The following is a 23,406-nucleotide window of genomic DNA, read 5'->3' on the forward strand; positions in this document are numbered from 1 at the left end:
CAAAAGGAAAATTCTAATGTTGTTGAATAGAAGCAATCGTTAAGGTTGGTCGGTGATGACTGTTTAAGTGTTGCCTAGACCAGACGAGCTATTTTTAAAATCCGAAATATTTAGATTGCGTCCTAGAAGCATTCACAAGTCGGCGTTTTGACGGTTTCTTTGATAAGTCTATCACAAGGTTCTTTCGTTTTCGAATGGGTGGCTTGTGGAAATAGGTGGCACATGTAAAAGCTTCAGATGGGCCCAGATAGTCGTGGCGGTAAACGCGCAGCTGTTCAGCAAGACCAAGTAGAAACTTTCACTTGAAAGTCGTGGATTCGAATTCTGCCGGTGGTGGATCTTTTCGTAGAGGAAATTTTCTCGACTTCCCTGGGCATCTTCATGCTTGCCACACAATATACACATGCAAAAATCACAAATGGCAAAGAAAGCTCTCAGGTCATAACTGTGGAAGTGCTCATAAGAACACTAAGCTGAGAAGCAGGCTCTGTCCCAGTTTGAACGGAACGCCAAAAAGAAGAAAAATCTCGCATACTCTGAGATAACGCCCTAAAAGCCATTGGTAAGGCGTAGCTCGTTGTTTCTGAGCCAATAAAGGAATAAGCATCCAAACAATAGAAATATTAGTAGTAGAACGCTAGTGGCGTTGTTGTTACAAAACTGATTTTAATTATTATTACCTTAAATTGCGTTTTTTCATAGTTTGTTTAATACTAAGTCGTTGTTTTGGTTTTGAAAATTAATCTGACACTTTGATGCCCGGTACTCACGCTGTCAATTCGTGGCAAACTAGATGTTGGTAACACGAACAGCAGCGACATTAGCATTCTTAGGTTAATGCTTCTACTATCCAAACCAACACCACGGGCAGGTACAGTGAGAGGCAAAATAAAGTGCCCACCTTACCAGTTTTCGAATTTCTCTCATTGATTTGGTTCAAATTAAAGTTAACACACCTAAATCTTTTGTGATATTTTATTTTTGATGTTCTTTTAAAGTTGCACTTACGAAATTTTGATTAAAAAAAGAATTTTACTTAAAGAAAAAGAAAATCAATTTGTATTGAAAAAAAAGTAGTGACAAAAATAAGTGCCCACTTCCTTCTTGGCCCCAGAAAAGATGATTTAAGAAAAATAAAAAGCAATTTAATAGTTAATGTGTCCTCCTTTGGCCTTAAGGACTTGCTGGAGGCTCTTCGGCATGCTTTTCACCAGGTTTTGTAGGTGTTGTGGATCTAGTTCTTCCCAGGCGCGCTCCAAGGCTTCAAAATAATTATTTTTGTTGGTAACACCAGTTTTTTCAACCCTAGCATCGAGAATCGCCCACAAATTCTCGATGGGGTTGAGGTCTGGGCTTTGTGGAGGCCATTCCAGCGGTTTAATCCGACAAGACCGGAAGAAAGACTTGGTCTTCTTTCCAGTATGCTTCGGGTCGTTGTTCTAGAGAAATATGAATTTCTCTTCAAGGCCCGTCTGGATCAGCGAAACCTCCAGATTTTCCAGCAAGATGTTAATGTAGGAATCTGCCGTCATTATTCCGTCGATTTTCACGACGCTTCCTACTCCACTCCATGAAAAACACCCCCAGACCATCACATTTCATCACATCACACTTCCATGCGTCACCGTTCCTTGGATGTGGCGCTCCTGAAGCTCGAGCTGTCTAACCGAGAGCGGCGGGCTCGTGTGTGATGCAGAGCACCACATCCAAGGAACGGTGAAGCATGGAGGAGGAAATGTGATGGTCTGGGGGTGTTTTTCATGGAGTGGAGTAGAAAACCTCGTGAAAATCGACGGAATAATGATGGCAGATTCCTACATTAACATCTTGCTGGAAAATCTGGAGGTTTCGCTGATCCAGACGGGCCTTGAAGAGAAATTCATATTTCTCTAGAACAACGACCCGAAGCATACTGGAAAGAAGACCAAGTCTTTTTTCCGGTCTTGTCGGATTAAACCGCTGGAATGGCCTCCACAAAGCCCAGACCTCAACCCCATCGAGAATTTGTGGGCGATTCTCGATGCCAGGGTTGAAAAAACTGGTGTTACCAACAAAAATAATTATTTTGAAGCCTTGGAGCGCGCCTGGGAAGAACTAGATCCACAACACCTACAAAACCTGGTGAAAAGCATGCCGAAGAGCCTCCAGCAAGTCCTTAAGGCCAAAGGAGGACACATTAACTATTAAATTGCTTTTTATTTTTCTTAAATCATCTTTTCTGGGGCCAAGAAGGAAGTGGGCACTTATTTTTGTCACTACTTTTTTTTCAATACAAATTGATTTTCTTTTTCTTTAAGTAAAATTCTTTTTTTTATCAAAATTTCGTAAGTGCAACTTTAAAAGAACATCAAATATAAAATATCACAAAAGATTTAGGTGTGTTAACTTTAATTTGAACCAAATCAATGAGAGAAATTCGAAAACTGGTAAGGTGGGCACTTTATTTTGCCTCTCACTGTAGATATTGATCCTTTCTTCCCCACAGCGTTATTAAATAACATCTAGAAAGATTCGCGAATCAGGCGAAAGTGACAAAATGTACACAATTTAAGAAAATATAGCGTTGAAATTGTAGCTCGATTGTCTATTCACTGCACTTGAACTTTTCCCCTATCGATAATTTAACTCTTCAAAAAACGCAAATTTGTAGAAGACGAAACTTCACCTCATGCCAAACCACACACTTTATTGATTACGCCTGTGTTTTTGTTTAACAAAGTGATGGGCGCATCTGAAATCGAAATCAAAACACGGCGAGAGTAAACGGCGACACTGCAAACAAAAAATAAACAAGGCGTACATGGTGGGCTTACTTGGAACCAGAAGGTAAACACGGCGCAAAAGTAATGGGCGACACTGAAAATAATATCGATTACAGGCTCATAACATTGGGCGATACTGGAATTCTCGAGTACGTTTTAGGCGAAACCTTTAAAGATATTTTGAGTACGAAATAGCTAGGGGAATTGTAGGAGATGTGTGTGGTATTAATGAGGATTTTAAAACTAGGTTTATGAAATGTGTATTAAAGTGAAAAGGTTAAAGTTTGAGTATATTTTATCCAATTGGGATTTGAAATTGCACATGAGAATTTCATTGATCATTTTCTCATTGTTATTGATTTGTCAGATAGGCCCTTATCGCGAATCCCTCTCGACATGAAAATCCATTCAGATGCTCAGTAACAACGAGCTACACACATGGTTACCAATGGCTTTTAGGGCGAGATCAGAAGTTATGCGAGAAATATGTAAAAGCTTCAATATAATAGTGTGTTCTTAATTTTTGACAACACCTAAAAAGTCCCTCAAAATTGTCTTACGTAATTATTGGACAGTTCTCATTCATAATGCGTTTATCTGGTGGTTTCTCTAGTAGCTAAAAAGTGACTCGCTACCAACCCTGCGATTTCGACGGCGCAAAATCAAAGCAATCAGCTGTTTTTTCGTTACCGACCGGTTTCCATGGTTTCCATGGAGAAAACCAAAATGGGATCTCGTGTACGAATCTGCATTTTTTTCCTTTTTTTTGTTAAATTTACATGAATTATGATAGAACCACCAGAATTTCATCATTGGAATATTGGAAAGGAAATGAAGGCGCACTTACCTTTTCCCCCGGGAGCACCGCATTCGCTCCTCCGAGCTTTGAACGCAATCGCACATGTTCAGCTTGAAGTTGCCGGAAGAGCTAATTGTGAAAAAAAACTTCTGAGCCACGATTCACTACACGTACAATACGCGGCATCATGAAATTTCAAGAATAAAAAATGAAATAGGACTGGACACTTTTAGCACTTTTTCCACCACCGGCACTGCACTTTTCCTGTCTTGTTTTTCGACGAATGACTAAACTGGAAATGGAAAAAATGACTGTCGCGTCGCGGCCGACTGCGATGCGCGATAAATGCAAATACGGCACTGAAAGAAATCTACACGTCAAGGTCATGTGTTTTACTAACAGGTTTGCGCAATGGACCAATGCACGCGTTCATTATTTGAAGTTTGAGCGGTGCCGTGTTATTTACGTGACCATGGCAACAAGTGAATTCGGCACCGCTCAAACGTCAAATTAGTGAACTCGTGCACTGAGAAAAATCTACACGTCAAGGTCGTGTGTTTTACTTATAGATTTGCGCAATGAGGAAAACCACATGATTTGAGTGTGGTAGCCATATGGATTTCATCATTGATTTCACGGTATAATAACATTAGGTTGTCATGTGAAACAAACATGAATTTCCAAATATTAAATCATGAAAACCAACTGATTTGCTTATTGAATTCGAAATGTAGTAGCTTTAGATAGTCATGTGTGGTAGAACATAAATGTCAAGGGACTGAGAGAAGAAATTTGGTAGAAAAACTTTTGCTCCCCAAAATATGGATCCGAGGCTCCTCTGCTTGTCGCAAGCTCTCTTGATTTTTTTTTTCAAACCCGTGAGCCAGCAACAAGCGGGGCGCCGCAAATCCAAAAATTGGGAAGCCAGGGATAAGCATATTCCATTTTTTTCGAAACTGAAAGCCAGGAAAATCTGTTAGTGGAATCCGATTTTTCTACTAAACTATACATTATAATCAATGTTTTCTTATAGAAAGGTAGAACTCTCGTATATCGGTCAACTTCACTAATAAAAGAAAAATCGAATTCACAAATTTTCATCTAACACTTTCAGCTTCAAAATTCGCTTCTTCTCTTTGGAAGCATGATGATGACTGTCGTTCGACACGAGGTCCAACCGCAATTCAGTTCACTATGCATCCCATGGGTTGATCACAAACAATTTAGAAGCTTTGAACATGGAAATCGATAGCATAGCTCATGGATTTCATCATAACAATCTCATTGCGCAAATCAATGAATCGACCAACTTGAACATGATGATTATGACATAAGATAACCATAAGCAAAACACACTGAATCCGTGTTGGAGTGATGATCTATGCGTCCATAGGTTGACAAATACGAATCTGAAGAGAAAGCTTCGGGAACTTATGTGGAAAAAATATGGAATCCCTGTTGTTGGTTGATGAATCAATCCATGAAGCAAAACACAGGAATTTAATGTGTAACACACACGAAGTTTGCAAGAAAATCATAGCAAATCGATATGGACGTTCATGAATCGATCCATAATTTTAAACACACAGATCGAGCGTGTGGATTTTTATCAGTGTGCATTGGTCCATAAGAAAAACCACATAACTCGAGTGTGGTAGCCGTCATTGACTTCACAGTATAATTACATGTGTATCAACATTAGCTTGTCATTTGTACATGCCTGAAGTTTAACTAATGAAAATCGACTGTTTGACCTATTGAATACGAAATGTAGTGACTTTAGATAGCCAAGTGAAATTATAAGCCCAACTAACATTCACTCATTTAACAAACACCATTATGGCAGTTTTATTCAGCATCATGTTCAATAACATTTTAATAATTTTCATGGCCAACCTTTGTGCAGGCGTTATTCACACAAATTTGGAGAAACTTTAAAGCATGTCGTTGAATTCCAACTTTATTTTTCAGCTTTTATAACGTTTTACAATCATTTAGTTCAGCGTTTATACGACTGGGCCAAAAATAATTAAAAACAAAAAAATATTTTTCTAGGCGCTTCACATGTAGTGTACACAATTACACGCAGCGAAGTGGACTATCGAAATTCATACATTTTGCCTTATGAAAGATGGAACGTATATCGCAATACGAACACTTTATGTATCGTTTTAGCATCCATCCACACCAAGTCGTCGATAGGCGCGGTGTGTACGCACGAGCCTATCGATCGCAAGATCCTTGGTTCGATTCCAGGTTGCCGCGAAAACTATGTTTGTTTTCTAATTTCGGTTTCATAAGGCAAATTTATGAATTTCAACCCGATTCCTTGTGGCGAATTTTCATAAGGGGTTCCTATGTTTATCGATAGTCCATTTGCCTGAGTGCTGGATTCGAACTCGAGACCTTCCAATCGTTAGCGGTATGCCTTGCTATCTGCGCCATCCTAGAATTGATAAATAAATTGTCCAGTGCAAAATATAAACCTTCCATAGCTGAATATTGATCACGTTTGAGCTTCTATTCGACTTCGTCTAATAAACACATGGTACGCTAGTCAACAACTGGACAAGTTTATTATTCGGCTGCTGTTTAGTGCTGATCCAAGCTGAGTTTAGTCGACTATTTTTAACGCACAGTGAGAAAATTTATATCAAAAATAAAATTTATTTACACTAAGTGGAATCAGTCTGAAATGATTAAGGTGAATATGCATCGAAGCCAAACCTTAAATTTTCAAGAGCACAAATCTAGAGAACCAGACAGCGCAGCGGTTCGAGCTGAAAACCTAAGCGATTGGTCACACGCTGGTGAAGACCAATCGAATAAGTTTTCAGCTTGAACGGATATTTAGTTCTCTAGATTTGTGTTCTTGAAAATTTGAGGTTTGGCTTCGATGCATCTTCACCTTAAGCTTACTTCATAATAAGTTTTAGTTTGTTCAAAACTTCAATTTGAATGATTCATTAACTTAAACTGAAATTCATTTATTATATAAATTATATTCGCATTTACTAATTATATTATTGATTTGTATTTTTCATAAACCTATTATGCATTAGAGAAATAGTCCTCTGTATGAATATATTTAAATCATTTGAAGTGTTCTGAGCACTATGCGTCTGAATAGAAAAATGTTCAAATATCTTGACGCGTGGGATTTTTTTTTCAGGAATGGCCAAATAAATCTTTTTTTTTTTTTAGATCGCACTATTCAGTTGTGAAGAAATGTTATTTCAAATGTAGCTATAGAAATTTATTTAATCAATTCTGTTAAAGAAATTTCCACTTTTCTTGTACGGAACAACATCCCGAGCAGGCAAAAAAAGCTTAGCAATAGCAAATTATAATATGGATAGCAAAGAGTGATATTAACTTGATAGATATAATATATGAAAGATCTGAAAATGATATATAAAAATAACTACATACAAAGAACAAACGAAATTTTGATGTTGGCTTCAGATCTTTTATGTCAATCAAGTCAATATCACGCTTTGTTTGTCAGTTTTTCGCTCCTACTATGAATACTTAGCTCAAATGTTTGTTTTTGTTTTTAAAAATAATCTGAACAACTATTTAAAAAGTTTTGAGAAAGCATAAGTTATAAGCTTTGAAATGCGTTCGGAACTCAACACGAATTTCGGATATTTTGTCTATTTTATGAAATTTAGCTATAGTGTGATCGCTTTTACAAGGCTAATTTATTGCTAAACAATGTGTTTGTTAATCGTCATTTTGGCCTTTATTGGATCAACTGTTCTTACAATATACTGAAGCTGAATTAGAATTTTATAAAATACTTATTCAGCTCTTATTCATGCTTTTGTTAAACATGTGGAAATAGCCGAAGTGCGACGCAAGTAAAACGTTAATTCGTCTTCTGAACATCCTTTTATACATATACATTTGTTTAGTGGAATATTGGCTTTTTAATTGGGGAAAACATGTCTTGTTCAGCTCATTAGTAAAACAATCTTGGCTAGTCGATTGAGAATCTTTGGAAACGTTTAATAAGTGGCGATTCAATTTTTGTTCATTCTAATGCATAACGTTGAACAAAGTTTGTATTAAAGAAGCACCTTCTCAGCTCTTTATAGAGCAAATGTTTTATTCAGCTGTCATTACCATTATTGAACAATAATTAAACATGAATGCTTGTTTGTGGCTCTGAATTGTTATTTGGGAGGGGTCGCTGTCGGAGATTATTCTGAACAGTCATCGATATGGGAATGGCTATGGTAATTTCTTAAAAGATTCTATATATAGAATCTTTTGTGGTTTCCTGTAGTTATTCTGCTTCGAAAATTTTCCGGGAATCTATGGGTTATACTAAGGATTCCACCAGAAATTCTTCGTGGGATTCTACCAGGAATTTTATCAATAATTCCTTTAGGAATTTATCAACAGATTAGACTGGAAGATCCTTCGGGGGAAATCCTTAAGGCATGCCTTCAGATGACATTCTTCCAGAGATTCCTTCAAAGATTCCTCTACTAAATTCCCTCCATTTATTCCTTGAAAGATCAATCCATAAAGTTCCTCAAGTGATTTCTTCAGTAATTCTTTAGAGCTTACTCCAAGACTGCCTCCAACGAATCCTCCAAAGATGGCTATAACAATTTCTTCGAAGATTTCTTCAGGAATCATTTTAGAAGTTAGTTCCAAGGATTCGAACATGCATTAACCAGGAATCACAAAACGAAATTTTTCAATTGCTTCTCAAGGGGTTCCTCAAGAAATCCATCAAAATAAATTCCCCCAAGGATTTCACCACGACTTTTTTCAGGACTTCCTCCTAGGAATCCTTATTAAATTCCACCAGGACTTGCTTCAGGAATTTCAGAAGGAATTCAGCGATTTTTTGTTGCAGTTTTTTTTTCTTATTAACGAGATTTTTAGCCCTGGGCTAGTTCATCTCGGGAACAACGGCTTTACTTCCCTTCCGAAGGAAGTCGTCACAGAAAATTTTTTGTGACTATCTCGTGGATGGGATTCGATCCCAGGTCCTCGGCGTGAGAGGCACCAGATCCGTCCCCATTGTTGCAGTTTTTCTACAGATTTCCCAAGGGATTTATCAAACAAATACCAAAGGGATTTCTGCAGTGATTCATCCAATGCTCTCTTCAAGAATTCCACTGAAAAAATCATCCAAAGATTTATTCAGGAATTCCTCGAGAAACTTCAGGAATTTCTAAACAGATTCTATAAGGATTCTTCTCCTGCGAATCCATCAGGAATTCTTCTAGAAATTCTTAAAGAGATTTCTAAATGAATCCCTTTCAAGAAAATTCACCAGGAATTGCTTCTATCAAAAATCTTCCAGACATTCTTCTAGTGATTTCCCTAGGAATACCTTCAGAAAATCCTACAGATATCCAGAGAATTACTCCATGAACTCTTACAGTGATTCTACTCAGAAGTTCTCCAAGGATTCATCAAGGAGTTCTTCCTGAAATTCCACCAGGAAACCTTCAGGCTTTCCACAAAAAATACTGCAAAAGAGTTTAAAGAACTTCCTACTAGGGATTTCACCAGAAATTCCTTCAAAGATAACGCTTGTAATATTTTTCTAGGAAGTCTTCAATAAGTTCTTTTATAAATTCTTCCAGTGTTTCCTTCAAAGATTCCTCTTTGTATCGCTAAAGGGACCCTAGGAGGCATTCGACCTGGGATTTCTGAAGGAATTACTTCAAGAATCTACCAGAAATTGCTCCGAGGATTCCTAAGGGCATTTCTCCATCATCCAATATGATTAAATTGCTGGAGGAATTCCCGAAAACCCCCAAGAATCCCTGAAGATATTCCGCGAGAAGTTTCGGAAAGAATGTCTTGAGTAATTTCGGTACTTATAAAAAAAAATCTGGTAAAATCTCTGGGGGAATTCCTGATAACTCTTGAAGATACTTGGATTTTTGCCGAGAATTCATGGAGGAATCCCTTGAAAAATAGAAAACCCCCTGGAAGAAAATTCTGGTAGAATCCCTTTATAAATTCCGGGAGGAATCCGTAGTGAATAGCTTGATGGAACCCAGAATAACCCTGATGGAATTCCTGAAGAAACCTTTGGAAGAATTCCTGCCAAAACTTCTGATGGAACCCTAGAAAATGTTCATGATGGAGTCCCAGGGAGTATTTCAAAAGAAATGCACGAGAGAATTTCTGATGGAATCCCTGCAGAAACTCCTAATGAAATCTTTTGAAAGACTTCTGATGAAACACCTAGAAGAAACTTCTGACGGAATCCATGGAAGCACTTCTGACGTAATCCCTGGAGGAATTTCTGATGAAATCCATAGGGAAACTCTTGATAGAATTCCTGTAGGAATTCCAGTTAGAATCTCTCCAGGTGGCATATCTGAAGGAACTCTTGATGAAATTTCTACAGAAACTGTTGATAGAATCTCTGGAGGAATTCTAGGTGGAATATCTAAAGGAACTACTAATGAAATCACTGAAGGAACTCCTGATGAAATCCCTAAAAGAACTTCTGATGTAATACCTAGAAGAACTTCAGATATAATCCCTGAGGGTGTTCAAGATGGAATTTCTGAAGAAACTTCTGATCTAATCTCTAGAAGAACTCCTGAATGAATCTCTATAGAAACTCCTGTTGAAATGATAAGATTCCTTAAGGAATTCCTGATAGAATCCCTTAAAGAAGTCCTGATGCATTTCCTTGAGGTACTCCTGATATGAGCTTCTATATGAGGAGTTCCAGGTGAAATCTCTGAAGAAACTTCTGATGGAATTTCTAGATAAACTTCGCATTTAATCCAAAGACAAATTAAAGACCTCCATGTCCCTTGCAGTTGCCCAAAATGTTATGGCTCATAAGGTAATCTAGAATGCCGTGAAAAGTGTACTGCGATCTGTCAAACTTGGGTACCTTTTGCACTACCGAGGGACCAGATGCAGTACTAGAAGTGGTACCCAATCTGAGCCCGAGTGTGACGGACCTGTTTAATCCCTGGAGGAATTCCTGATAAGATTCCTGATGGAACTCCGATAGAATCCTTAGAGCAACTCCTTGTGATATTCCCATACATAATCCAGATGGAGCTCCTCGAGGAGCCCCTAGTGTAATCTCCGGAGGAACTCCTGATAGAATCTCTGCACTATGGGCCAGAAATCAAAATTTCGCGACAAAAGTCCAAAAACCTTTTTTCAATAATTTGAATTATTGAGATGAATTTCTCATTATTGGCACATATGTGATTGTATACCAACTATCTTATTTAATTAATTACATTATTTCATTGCACTTCATGGAGGCGAATATTGTCTAAACTGAAATACTTGAATTTCAGCCTATCATAAGAAAATTTGATTTGAGGGGGAAAATGGCAAGAAAAATGATTGTGTGTACATTTTCGGAAAGCAAATTAAGTGCATTTTACATGTCTGGTATAAAAATAACGTTTGTTTTGAATTTTAGCATTGATTTTATAATGTACAAGTAAAATTTACTATATTTTCACTATTTTACCTTGAAAGTTAAGGTATTCCACCGTATTCGACTTGCAACCAGTTGGAGAGGGAAGCCTAGACTCCACTCTTTCATGTGCTACCAAAAGTTTTTGCATATATTTGCGGATGGCCGAGATACACCGGTTCAAGTACATGCGATATTTAGTCGATTTTTTATTTCTATATTTTTAACTTCGCTGCTGTTCAAACAATTAAAAATCAAATAAGTTCAATTGGTATAAAAACAACTGACGTAGTCATAAACCACTACTTTAGAGCAAGTTTTCGTTCATGGACTATTTGACATTCAGGTTCTGTCGGTTGAAAAATTACAAAAATTAATATTTTTTTCTAATTTTCTTCGAGGCTATGATTTTTATGGTATGACAAAACCATAATAGAGAAATTTGTTTGAAATTACCAATATAGGGACTTATGCGTGGTTTCTGGACAACAAAGATAATAGACTTTTAAAGAAGTAAGAAACGGTCGAAATTGCTATGTTTTTGTATAAATCACAATGGCTTCAGTTTAATATAGATATTTAGTAGAAATTTTCTTAAAAGAATCATACAAAATCAGCTGATTATTTTTCAACCAATATTGAATCGTTGGTTTTCATTGGCATTTCACAAAATTTATAAAATCAAGTTAATACATCGAAAATCTACCCGTTTTTGAGTTTGATGGTTTACTGAGGGTGAATTGATATTTTCTAATAGATTACAATAAGAAATAAAAACATAATAAAAAAAGATAAAGGTTGTTTAATCAACCTCCTACACTATCTCCCTATACTACGTTGGAATATCAAGTAAATACAGTATAAAAAATTGAAAGGAAATAAAAATGAAAAGACAGCACTAAACGACTAGGTCAACCACCAATAATAAAAAAATTGAAAAAAATAGTTTTAATCCTTTAAAATTGCTGCCTGAAATATCGGCAACTTAAGCGTAATGTGGTCGGGAGAATTATAATAAAATGTTTAATCATATTAACTATTCAATTGTACATAAACGAATCAGACAATTTCGTTAAAAAGAAATGCAGATTAGGGGGTCTACTTGATTCATTTCAATTTAAAATAAATCAAATACGAGATCTGGACAAAAAATCATTATTCTCATATAAGAATTTGCTGCACGTAATCATATAATGGGTTCCATATACTGGTGTAAACCAGGTGCTCTGATGTTTTAAAACATCAAGTAAGGCCCCACAATAGCTAAAATATTCCTGACAATAATATTTCGAAATTGATTTTGATTGAAACGCTTCAAACAATGTGAATTGTCACCTTTAAAAACAGCATAGCATCTACTGAAATGTAATTCATATTATCTAGTCTCATTTGAACCATGCCAATAATCTGATGATTTATGGCTTTGTCATAGGTTATGTACAGTTAAAACAATGCGTTATAAAATCTTAATAGTGCAAATGATGAATTAAATGCAAAGGTACTGTGAAATACCAATAAATATATCAAATAAACAGTTTCCAATGCATTCCAAACAACTACATTTTGGAACATTTAACAACAATCACATTGTTCAGGTATTTTTCAACTATTCTGAGAATTTTTATAGTGTATCTTCAAAATACTTTCAAATTAATGAATCATATCTTTGAAAATGTACTATGTATTTTGTAATATGAAATACGAGCGAATTTGAATTAATTATGCCTTAATTAACATATTATTCCAAACATGCATAATTCTTACAAATATTCTCAATTCAATTCAAAATGCATCTTAGTTGTCCCAAACATGACTTTTTCATAGATTCTTATGTTTATACTACTTTTAGGTTGATTTTTGTTCATTTTGGAGGTGTTTGGAATTTTGTCGCGAAATTTTGCTTTCTGGCCCATAGTGCTCTGGTGGGATTCTAGGCGAAATCTCTGAAGGAACTCTTGATGAAATTCCTGCAGTAACTCCTGATGAAATCTGCAGGAGAACTCTAATGAAAACCCTAAAGATACTCTTGTTAAATTCCTATAGGAACTTTTGATGAAATCCTAGGAAGAATTCCTAAAGATATTCTTGAAGGAACTCATGATAGACTCATTGGAGGGGATCCCTAAAGGAACTCCTTATGAAATCCCAGGAAAAATTCCTGATAAGATTATTGATAGATTCTTATGATATCTCTAGAAATAATCCTGATGGAATTTCTCGAGGAACTCCTGATGTAATATCTGGAGGAACTCCTGATAGAATCTCTCGAAGGAATCTAGGTGAAATCTTTGAACGAACTCTTGATGGAATCCCTGGAGGAATTCCTAAAGATATCATTCGAGGAACTCCTGATGAAACCCCTTGAAGAGCTCTTTATGGAATCTCCTGATGAAATACCTGAATGAATTCTTGATAAGATTCTTGATAGAATCCCTAGAGGAATACCTTATGACATGCCTAGAAGAAATCCTGATAGAATTTCTCGACTGCTGATATAATTTCTGGAGAATATCTGGAGGAACTCCTGATGGAATCTCTGAAATAACTTTTGATGAAATCTCTGGAGGAACTCCTGGCAATGTCCCAATGACAATGATGGAATCCCTAGAGGAACTCCTGATGGAATCCCTGAAGGAATTACAGATGGAGTCCCTAGAGCATCTTCCGATACAATCTACAGGGGAACTTACGATATAATCTACAAAGGAACTTCCGATGGAATCACTAGGAGAGAAACTCCTAATGGTAACCCTGAAGAAATTTCTGATGTAATTCTTCGTGGAACTTATGATTGAATCTTTAGAAGTACTGGTGGAATTCTCGGAGGAAATTTTGATGGGGTTCCTGGTGGAATCTCTGAAGGAATTTACTATAACTTCTGATGGAAACTCTCCTGCTGGAATTCCTAGAAGAACTTTGAAAGGAATCATTACCTTAATGAATTCCTGGTGAAATTCCAGGTGGATTCCTTGCAGTAATTCCTGGTACAGGAATTCCGTAGTGAACTTTTGATGAAATCACCGACAGAACTGCTGGTGTATTTGCCAAAGAAATAGGTTAGAGATTGTGGGAAAACGCTAGTGGAATGTATAGAAACAACTCAAGAGCGCACATTTGCTAGATCACTGTCGTTGACGTTGTGTAAAGTCACTTATTCTGACTCGCCACCCATCTGCATCGGCAGTTTATGAGTTTTTCTTATAGCTCAAATCTATTAGTAAAACACACGCCTTTGGAAGCAGACTTCGAGTAAGCTCTGAAGAATTAATAAAGAAATCACTTGAGGATTCTATTGGATTGATCTTTGAAGTAAAAAATTGAGAAAATTTAGTAGATGATTCTTTGAAGTAATCTCTGGAAGAATGTCACCTGAAGGTTTACCTTAAGAATCCCACGAAGAATTTCTGGTGGAATCTTTAGTATAACCCATAGATTCCTGTAAAATTTTCGAAGTAGAATAACTAGAGGAAACCACATAAGATTCTAGATAGAATCTTTTAAGAAATTACCATAGCCATTCCCATATCGATGACTGTTCAGAATAATCCCCGACAGCGACCCTTTATAATTTTAGAGTTTCGTCGGAATACTTTGTAGGAATTATAACTGGAATTCCTCATCCAATATCCATTTCTTCCGGTTCATGAATGTTGAAAGTTCTGCTCTTCCTCACTACAATTATTGCCTAAAAATCGTTGAAATATTAAGTATAATATTTTCATTTGATATAAACAATATCTATGTAGAGAAAAATTATGCCGACACTTGAGCTTGAGCATGATTGGCCGCCCGTGGATGCACTCCAGTATCGCCAGATCAGCTGCACTTACACAAGGAACCAACCGAATGACTGCTTGGGACTAACAGGCATCCTCAGTGTATAAGTGCTGGTGATCTTCTATTTTTAGGCAACAATGGCACCTGCCACGTCAGAATGCAGACCAATGAGGGGAAGGGAGAGGAATTGATGATGCATTGAACTGGCTCCCACGTAGACCGTATATTCCACTGCATCCACGCCAGTTCATGCGGCAGTGTATGGATTGGGAGAAAGGCATGGCAGAGAGGTTTGCTTTTGTGGTTAGCAGACTGCCTATATATCAGGCGTAAGAAAGGCGTGCGCGTGGAAGTAGGAAGCGTTAGGGAAACGGTTTCTTGTCCGTCTCTGGTTCTAGCGTTTGCTATGAACGAATAGTTTTTGAGTGTGATATATTTAGAATGGAAGATAGAAGCAAGTGAGAGATATACAACTACAAAGTACGAGGAAAGGGACGGGCCTGGGATTGAACCCATGACCTTCTGCATATGAAGCAGAAGCGGTAGCCATCAGACCACCAACCCCGTCAACGAAGATGAGTTTCTGTCAGAAGCAACTTAGTGTACTGGTGCTCCTTCGGGATAATAACCGGATGGCGAACGTCGTACGGTTGGCTGGAATTGTGAAGGCGACCACCAACCCGCAGAGTGCCATCAGCATCGATGAAAGGAAACAGACTTTTCAGCTTGCTATTGCCTGGAAGCGGATCGTTCTTGACCAGACAATCGATTTCCTTCTTGAAGCAGTCGTGTTGAGCAACTCGTGCCAACTGCAAACAGGCGTCGTTGATTTCCTTCGGTGTTAGCGGTCCTTCCAGTCGGGCCGCACCACGTTGACGAGCCAAACCATTGCATTGTGACGTAGGCGATTGATCCAGCACAAGATGCGCCGAATACGAGTCAAATCAGAGAAACGATTGAGCAGAAACGTCAGTGTTTCGTGACCACCCCTGGAAGGCGGCGTGGCATTAGCAAACAAGCAGGTCACCGATGTTCGCTGTTCAAGCAATTCTTCCTCCTCAATTAAACGACCTTGTTGGGTAGGCCATTTGTCTTCCGTTTCTGAGAGCCAGCCGGGGCCCCTCCACCACAGGGGATGCATCAAGAGTTCCAAAGGTGTGATACCACGTGATGCGCAGTCAGCTGGATTATCTCTTGATGACACGTGTCGCCAGTGGTTCGTCGGGAGATGTTGCAAAATCTTCGATGTTCGATTGGCCACGAAATTCTTCCACTTCCTTGGCACCGAAGAAAGCCAGTGCAGAACGATTTCAGAATCGCTCCACGCAAATATTTTTACTTCTAGGTGTGAAAACGACTCTAGTACCTTGACCATCAACTCGACGAGTAGCTCGGCCGCCATCAGCTTCAGACGTGGCAGCGATATTTGGAGAATGGGAGCCACCCTGGTCTTGGCCACCACAAGGTTCGTTTCGATTCTTCCTTCTTGGTCCACGGTACGCACGTAGACGACAGCAGCGTATACAGCTTCAGAAGCGTCGGCGAATCCGTGAAGTCTTAGCTTACCTCCAGAGTGCGGAATTCATCTTCTGATTCGGATTCTCTCGATATGGTGCAGTGTCTCCTTCAAAGCTATCCACTCTTCCAGGATGAAAGCAGGAAGTGGATCGTCCCAACTCAAGTCGTAGAACCATAGATGTTGGAACAGTATTATCATTCGGATGACAATCGGTGCGATCCACCCGAATGGATCAAAGAACTTCAACGAATCGGATAACAGCTGACGTTTGGTATTTGTGCTATCGATGTCGAACGTGAGTTTGAAGGAGAACGAGTCTTCTTGCCGGTTCCATCTGATCCCAAAGCTTTGACGGAATCATCTTCTTGGGGTAACTTCAAGTGGATTGGATCATCCTGTACCGCGTCAATTTCCAATATCTGCGGATCGTTGGAGCTCCACTTGCGCAGAACGAAGCCCCCATCGTTGAGTACTTGGATGATATCGTTGCGGAGAAACATGGCTTCCTCGATGGAATCCGCCCCAGAGAGCAGATCGTCTACGTAGAAATTTTTCGGAATCCGCTCTGCTGCCATTGGATGATTTTCCTTGTTATCATCTGCTACCTGTTGTAGGGTCGACACAGCTTGGTACGCCGCGCTTGCCGTACCGTAGGTGACGGTCAGCAAACGATAATGTTCCAGAGGTTTCTCCGGATGGTTGCGCCACACTATTCGCTGGAAATCGGCATCCTCCTTGGCGACAAGAACTTGTCGATACATCTTTTCGATGTCGGCACAGAAGGCAATCTTGTAGGTGCGCCAGCGGGTGAAAACGTTGAAGAGCGATTCGTTCACATTCGGTCCCACTAGCAGGCGATCATTGAGTGACACCTCGGAAGCACTCTTGCTCGAGGCGTCGAAAACGACGCAAAGTTTCGTCGTTTCGCTGTCCACTTTCCACACACCATGATGCGGAAAGTAGAAGGATTGTTGCGGTGCAATCGCCACCTCGCATGGCGGTATCTTCTCCATGTGACCAAGAGCCTCGTACTCAGTCATGAACTTCTGGTAGTACTGTTGTAATTCTGGATCGTTGCTGAATTTCCTCTCCATGCCCTTGAACCGCCGGATGGCAGCGGTAGCTGATTCGCCCAGTTCAAGCTTGGAACTATCGAAGGGTAGGCGAACTGTATATCGTCCAGTTTCATTCCGAGAGAGGGTGGAGTGAAAGTGCTCAACAGCGCGCAGCTCGTCCGGGGTAAGCTGCTTGGATTTAGGCACTTCTTCCACCTCCCAGAATTTCCGGAGCGTTCGATCCAGATTCATGGTTGCTGTTAGTCCTAGCATCGCTCGACCTTCGGTGATATGCGACGTGTTGAAATGACCACCAACCAGGTAGCCGAAGACGGAATTTTGCGCAATCGGTATGCCTCGACCGTCGAACAGCTTGCCCGGTTCTAGAATGAAAAAGAAGGCTTCTATTCCCAATAAAAGGTCGATCTTACCACACTTGTTGTAGGTTGGGTCTGCGAGTGATGCCTCGTCCAAGGGGTACCGGGTTTCGTGCTTTGGTCCACTCTTCGATCCTGCTCCTTCTTTGTTGCGGTGTCGGTTCCCTTCTTGGAAAAAGACGCGCAAGTTTCCAAGGCATCGCATCGTCGCTCAAGGAACGTAATGAAATCATGGAAGCTAGGATTCTCCTCGTCGACTAGCTTTTGTGCCCACAACGAACGGGTTTCTCGGTCGAGTTTCTCCAACAGCAAATTAATCAGCCACGGGTCACGAGGTTCGTATTGCTCTCCCAGAGCCTTGAGCTCCCGCACTACTTCATCCGACGTTGAAACGAGCTTTCGAAGTCCAATGAGCTTTTGCGAATTAACCGGCGGCTGGTCCACAAATTCCTTGACAAGTGCCGCGACGGTGTACTTCTTCTTGTCGTAAAACTCGTTCAGCCTCTCCCATACTTCCACATAGTTGGCGTCGGTGATAGTGAAGGAACTAACCAGCTTTTTTGCTTCTCCATCCAGGTAGGTAAGCAGGTACTGCAGCTTCACGGAGTTTTTGATGTTTTTCGAATGAATGCAGCTTTCGAAAAGATCCTTGAAGGAGGTCCTTTATATCCGGTCGCCTTTGAAGACCGGGAAGGCAATCGTTGGCTAGCGTACTTCGAGTGGAACTTGGCCTCCGGACGCTTGAGCGTCAGCAACCGGATGGGAAAGACTCACGGAACCGATTTGGCCAGCCAACTGCGACACGTTGTTTGAAGCTGCAGCCTGGGACGTCATTAGGATTCGCTGCGAATCCAGAAGCAACCTGATTGCCTCTCGTAGATCATCCGCTGGTTCGACGATTGTTCCTTCACTGCTTCCGTGGGGGTTATGTTCCTCGAGCAGCTTCATGTAGCGCCCTTTCACTTGGTAGTATAACTCCTCGAATTCCAACCGGTGGTTGAAAATCGAGCTGATTTCACCAATCGCTTCAGTTTGATCTTCGATTTCACTTTGCACCTTATCAAACTGTTCACAAAGCTCGGAAAGTTTGTGCATGCACTCCCGCACTTCGCCGACAGGAGGCTTCCGTTTTTCCACCGCACTCACGTTACTCAGCTCCCACTTCATGCGCTCGAAAAGCACATTGCGGCGTTTCCAAATCGCTTCCATAGCGGTTTCGCGAAATATCCGGCGATGAAGGTCCAAAATGTACGCGAGGGAGCTAACGGGACAGACAGACTATATTCGACTTCAAAACGGACTGTATTAACCTAATTATACATTTACTTTTAGTGAGCACACTTTTTACGACCGATTGGTCAGACGACTGTACTTTTTATCAGAAAAATTATGCCGACACTTGAGGTGACGAACTTTTCAAATTTTGTTGAATAAAGTGAACCTTTCGCAAGTCTACACTTGTAGTGTCGAACCATTCAAAATATTTTTTTAATTACAAAAATGAAGGTTAAAAGAAAAAGGAGTTTTGAAAAAAAATTAGACATAAATAATTTATGAATCAAAGTTTATGTCGACACTCACAGTGACGAACCTTTCAAAGTTTGTTGAAAAATCATATTTACGTCTCACCGTTGTAACGATTAAAGGTGCAGTCATGCATATTTTATAGATTAGAAATAGTAGCATGAAACGAGCTCACCAATTGATCCATCATCTTTGAGCAACAACAATCTACTTCCAGCTTCACTCGTTTGCTCGGCTATATAAAAGCACTCAGAGAAAATAGGCGCGCGACCCGAGAGGGAAAACAACTGACGACTTCTCGGGCTTTCTTGACGCACTGCCCAGGAGCAAGCGTCAACGTCGAAAGATCAAAAAGAACTAATCGAACGCGGCACTTTTTCATTTTACTCGACCGATGGCGACATGTTTGATCTTGCCCTCATCGCCGGCCCCCGCAGGAGCAAGCGTCAAAGTCGAAGGATCAAACACAACTAAGCGATCACGCCACCTTTTCACTTTCACTTGACCGACGCGTGACATGTTTCTTTAGACATGCACAAATGACAAGCTAATGTTGATACACATGTAATTATACTGCGAAGTCAATGACGGTTACCACACTCGAGTCATGTGGTTTTTCTTATTGTCCAAATCTGTTAGTAAAACACACGACCTTGACGTGTAGATTTTTTTCAGTGCCGTATTTGCATTTATCGCGCATCGCAGTCGGCCGCGTCGAGCGACAGTCTTTTTTTTTTCATTTCACTCAAGAAAACTTTCAAGACGGGAAAAGTGCAGTGCCAGTGGTGGAAAAAGTGTCTTTTCTAGTATTTCGTTAATTTTGTACTGAAGATTTCACGATGCCGCGTGTAGGTATATATTCTCATTGGGGTGGCAAAGGTGCAGAGCCGTAGCGTGGCCTCACGGCGCCCTTGGCAAACCTCCCTTTGGGCGCCCCTAAGTCAATTTTGTGTTGGAAGTCTATATGTGTTTGAAGTTTTTGTAGAACAATCCAAGTAATCAAGCTGCCCAATCTGTAATTTATGCATATAAACGGTGTACATAAAACTAGCATTACTGTATAACTCTTTAAAAAATGCCCCAGAAATGCCGAGCTTATGTTATAAATCATTATGGCTCTTTCTCACTTCGAATCAACTTTAATTGTAGTTATAAAATAATACTAGCTAGCCGTTCATACGCATAAATTGCAGCTTCAGCAGCATGGTTACCAGTCAATTGCCATTCAAGATTATTTTCAAAATACTAATACAGCTACTGTATAAAATTATTATCGAAATCCACAAAAATATCATGTTGAGACTGTATTAACTATTTTAGAGTACACTAAAATATTTGGTAAATGTCAATAGAAGGTCTACAAGATAATTCTTATTAAGAACTGTTTGAGATTGTATTGAAAAACTTCATAAGAAAATTATTGTTCATGAGATCGTACCATCCGAGAAATTCCTGTTGAAACCACTGGATTGTCTATTTTTTTTTGTCTTTTTAATAAAATTTTAATTAGAAAATAAATTTGGTTAACAACTCCTAATCACACGACGCGACGCGAGACAAGACACAAATAATATATAATATAAATAATCTTTTTTTAACGACCGGTTTCGGGCTTGATGCTGCCCATCATCAGGACGATATCGAGGTAATTTATATGTCCTTTTAACGTTTGTAAGAACCATAAGTGTTGTGTCCTGTCTCACGTCGCGTCGTGTGATTGTGATATAGTTCTTACGTTGCACAAAACCCAAAATAATGAGTTAACAGCTTATCCTGAAAAAAAAATGATTTTTAGTTGTTTTGCTAAGAGTTTCCCAAAAAATGGAAGCAAATTCATCAACTCCATTGGATAAAGTATGATAAAAAAATATAATTGTTTTAGAGAAGTAATAGAATATTCCTGAATAGTGACATGGAGAGACAGGAAATTGTTTTAATAATTGATTGGAAACAAGCGCAGAATTGATTTTTAAGCACTGCTTACTCAATAGCTTTTTTCAGTGATACTCGTGTGAGTTATTTGGGGTAATTTCCTTCTGGGGTTAAATTTCTTGAGTAATATTGTGAGATGATGTAAAATTGATAAGTGCTAAATCATCTCCACTAACTCAAACATTTTCAAAAAATAGAAAACTATTGTCAGTAAGTTTTTTGAGTTTTTATGCACATGAAATTCTCAGAATGTTGTTCAGGATTCTGTGAAAATTTGTATTAGGTTAGGATTTCTCGAATATTCTAAAAACATTCTTGAATATTATGCCTAGAAGCTTACAAAAGAAATCCGCCCGAAACTCACCTTGCATCATGTGAAAGGCCTGTTCAGGATTTTCTGTGATAATTGTGTACCGTACTCTGAGAACCCTGGTAAAAATTCTGGAAGTTTGTTCCAAGACTTTGTGAGAATTCAACCTGTGATTCAGTGAAACTGTGTTTAAGAAAAAACTGTTAAGCAATAACTTTCGCTCACGCCCAACAACAGCTTTGTTTTGTGTGGTGCTTTCAAAAAGTCTTGATAATCTTTATGAAATTTATTTGAATACTCCTTATTTCTTCTCAATGTGAACCTCCAATTACACAAAATTGAGCATATTTGTAATGAACTCCATATTTAAATTTTGAAATTGATGTATGGGAATCATCCAAAATATCCATTATTACGTTAATTAATATTATTTGAAATTGTAATTTGAAGGCGCCCGTGACGCATTTTGGCGCCCCCTAAAGGCCGGCGCCCTTGGCGGGTGCCAACCTGGCCAACCACACGCTACGGCACTGCAAAGGTGTATCTTCGAAAATAACGTAAGTTTTTTTTTTTTCAGGTTCAGCTCTTCCGGCGACTTCGAAGTGAACGTGATTGCGTTCAAGCGCTCGGAGTACTCGGAGAAGCGAATGCGGTGCCCCCGGGGAAAAAGGTAAGTGCTCCTTTATTTCCGTTCCTATGTCCTATGATGAAATTCCGGTTTTCTTATCATGATTTTGTGAAAATTAAAAAAAAAAGAATGTAGATTTTTGTTTGCTCCATGGAAACCGATCGGTAACGAAAAAAACAGCTGATTGTTTTGATTTTGCGCCATTGAAATCGCAGGGTTGGTAGCGAGTCACTTTTTAGTGACTAGATGGGCGCATTGAGAATGAGAACTTTAGTTCATTCCACGGCGAAATTTTCTCTCTTTTGGTCTTCAACAAAACCACTATGGGCGGTGTCCATACAGACTGGCGGCCAAAAATATTTTTTCCATCTCATGTCGTATCTATGAGTTTTATGATACAAATTTGATGTTTTATTTTTAAAAACAAGTTTTCGAGAATAACTTTTGAATAGGGCCTATAGCGAAATATTAAACTTTGTTACCTATAATGCATATAAGCCATTTATGCGATTAACGTTGTACAAACCATTATATATATGAAAACTTACATAGAAATGATGATTTGAATGATTTAGCGAAATTTAGTTATTTTCTGAATTAGTTTTTAGCTGTTTTCAATAGAAAATGGTTAAAAATATTGGAAAAATTCAAAAAGCCTTAAATTAAAAAAGTGCAAATTTGTGCAGCTAAATTCTTCACGATCCTTTAGTTTACATCTCAAAGTACCCTTGTAACTGAATTTAAGCCTGGGACAACTTGGGACAAAAAAGTACTCGATGTGTTAACTATAATGTTATTCGATTTTTAACCGCTTTATAAGAAAACATCATAATAGCCATTATGTTGAAGCTTTTTTTTATTTTTTTTTATTGTTTCTAGGAAGCCTTTTTTGTAAGCTTTCAAATGGTGTAAAAACATTTTACGTAAGTATTATAGAAAAAAAGTTATATTCATTTGAGTAAACCATAGTTTTTATTAATAAAAACAAGTTTTTCTCCATAGGCTCAACTTTGGTACCTCATATCTGAGTGTGCAATGCAAATCATGCCCTAATATTTTGGGGATTTCTTAGCAGACATGTTTACAATGAAATGGCGAACAAGAATTGAAATTTGGGGCACATCACTTTTTTGATTATTGGCCACCTGATAAGCCATAGTGAAAACCTGACATCAACGGTGCCAGTACCTGTCATCTTTGAAAGGTACTGGCACCGCTGTTTTCAAATTTCTCGAAGGAGAAAGAACGATTTTCTTATGACGTCTCCGTGCAATGGGCAATGGACCAA

General features: G+C 38.9%; 1 protein-coding gene across 1 annotated transcript in view; it reads right to left on the reverse strand.

The window, feature by feature from the left end:
* Nucleotides 1-23,406, reverse strand: part of LOC110674862 (adenomatous polyposis coli protein-like) — a 78,713-nt gene that overhangs the window by 28,461 nt on the left and 26,846 nt on the right. The gene's annotated exons all lie outside the window — the stretch shown is intronic.

Source organism: Aedes aegypti, chromosome 1, assembly GCF_002204515.2.
Source record: "Aedes aegypti strain LVP_AGWG chromosome 1, AaegL5.0 Primary Assembly, whole genome shotgun sequence".
Lineage (NCBI taxonomy): Eukaryota > Metazoa > Arthropoda > Insecta > Diptera > Culicidae > Aedes > Aedes aegypti.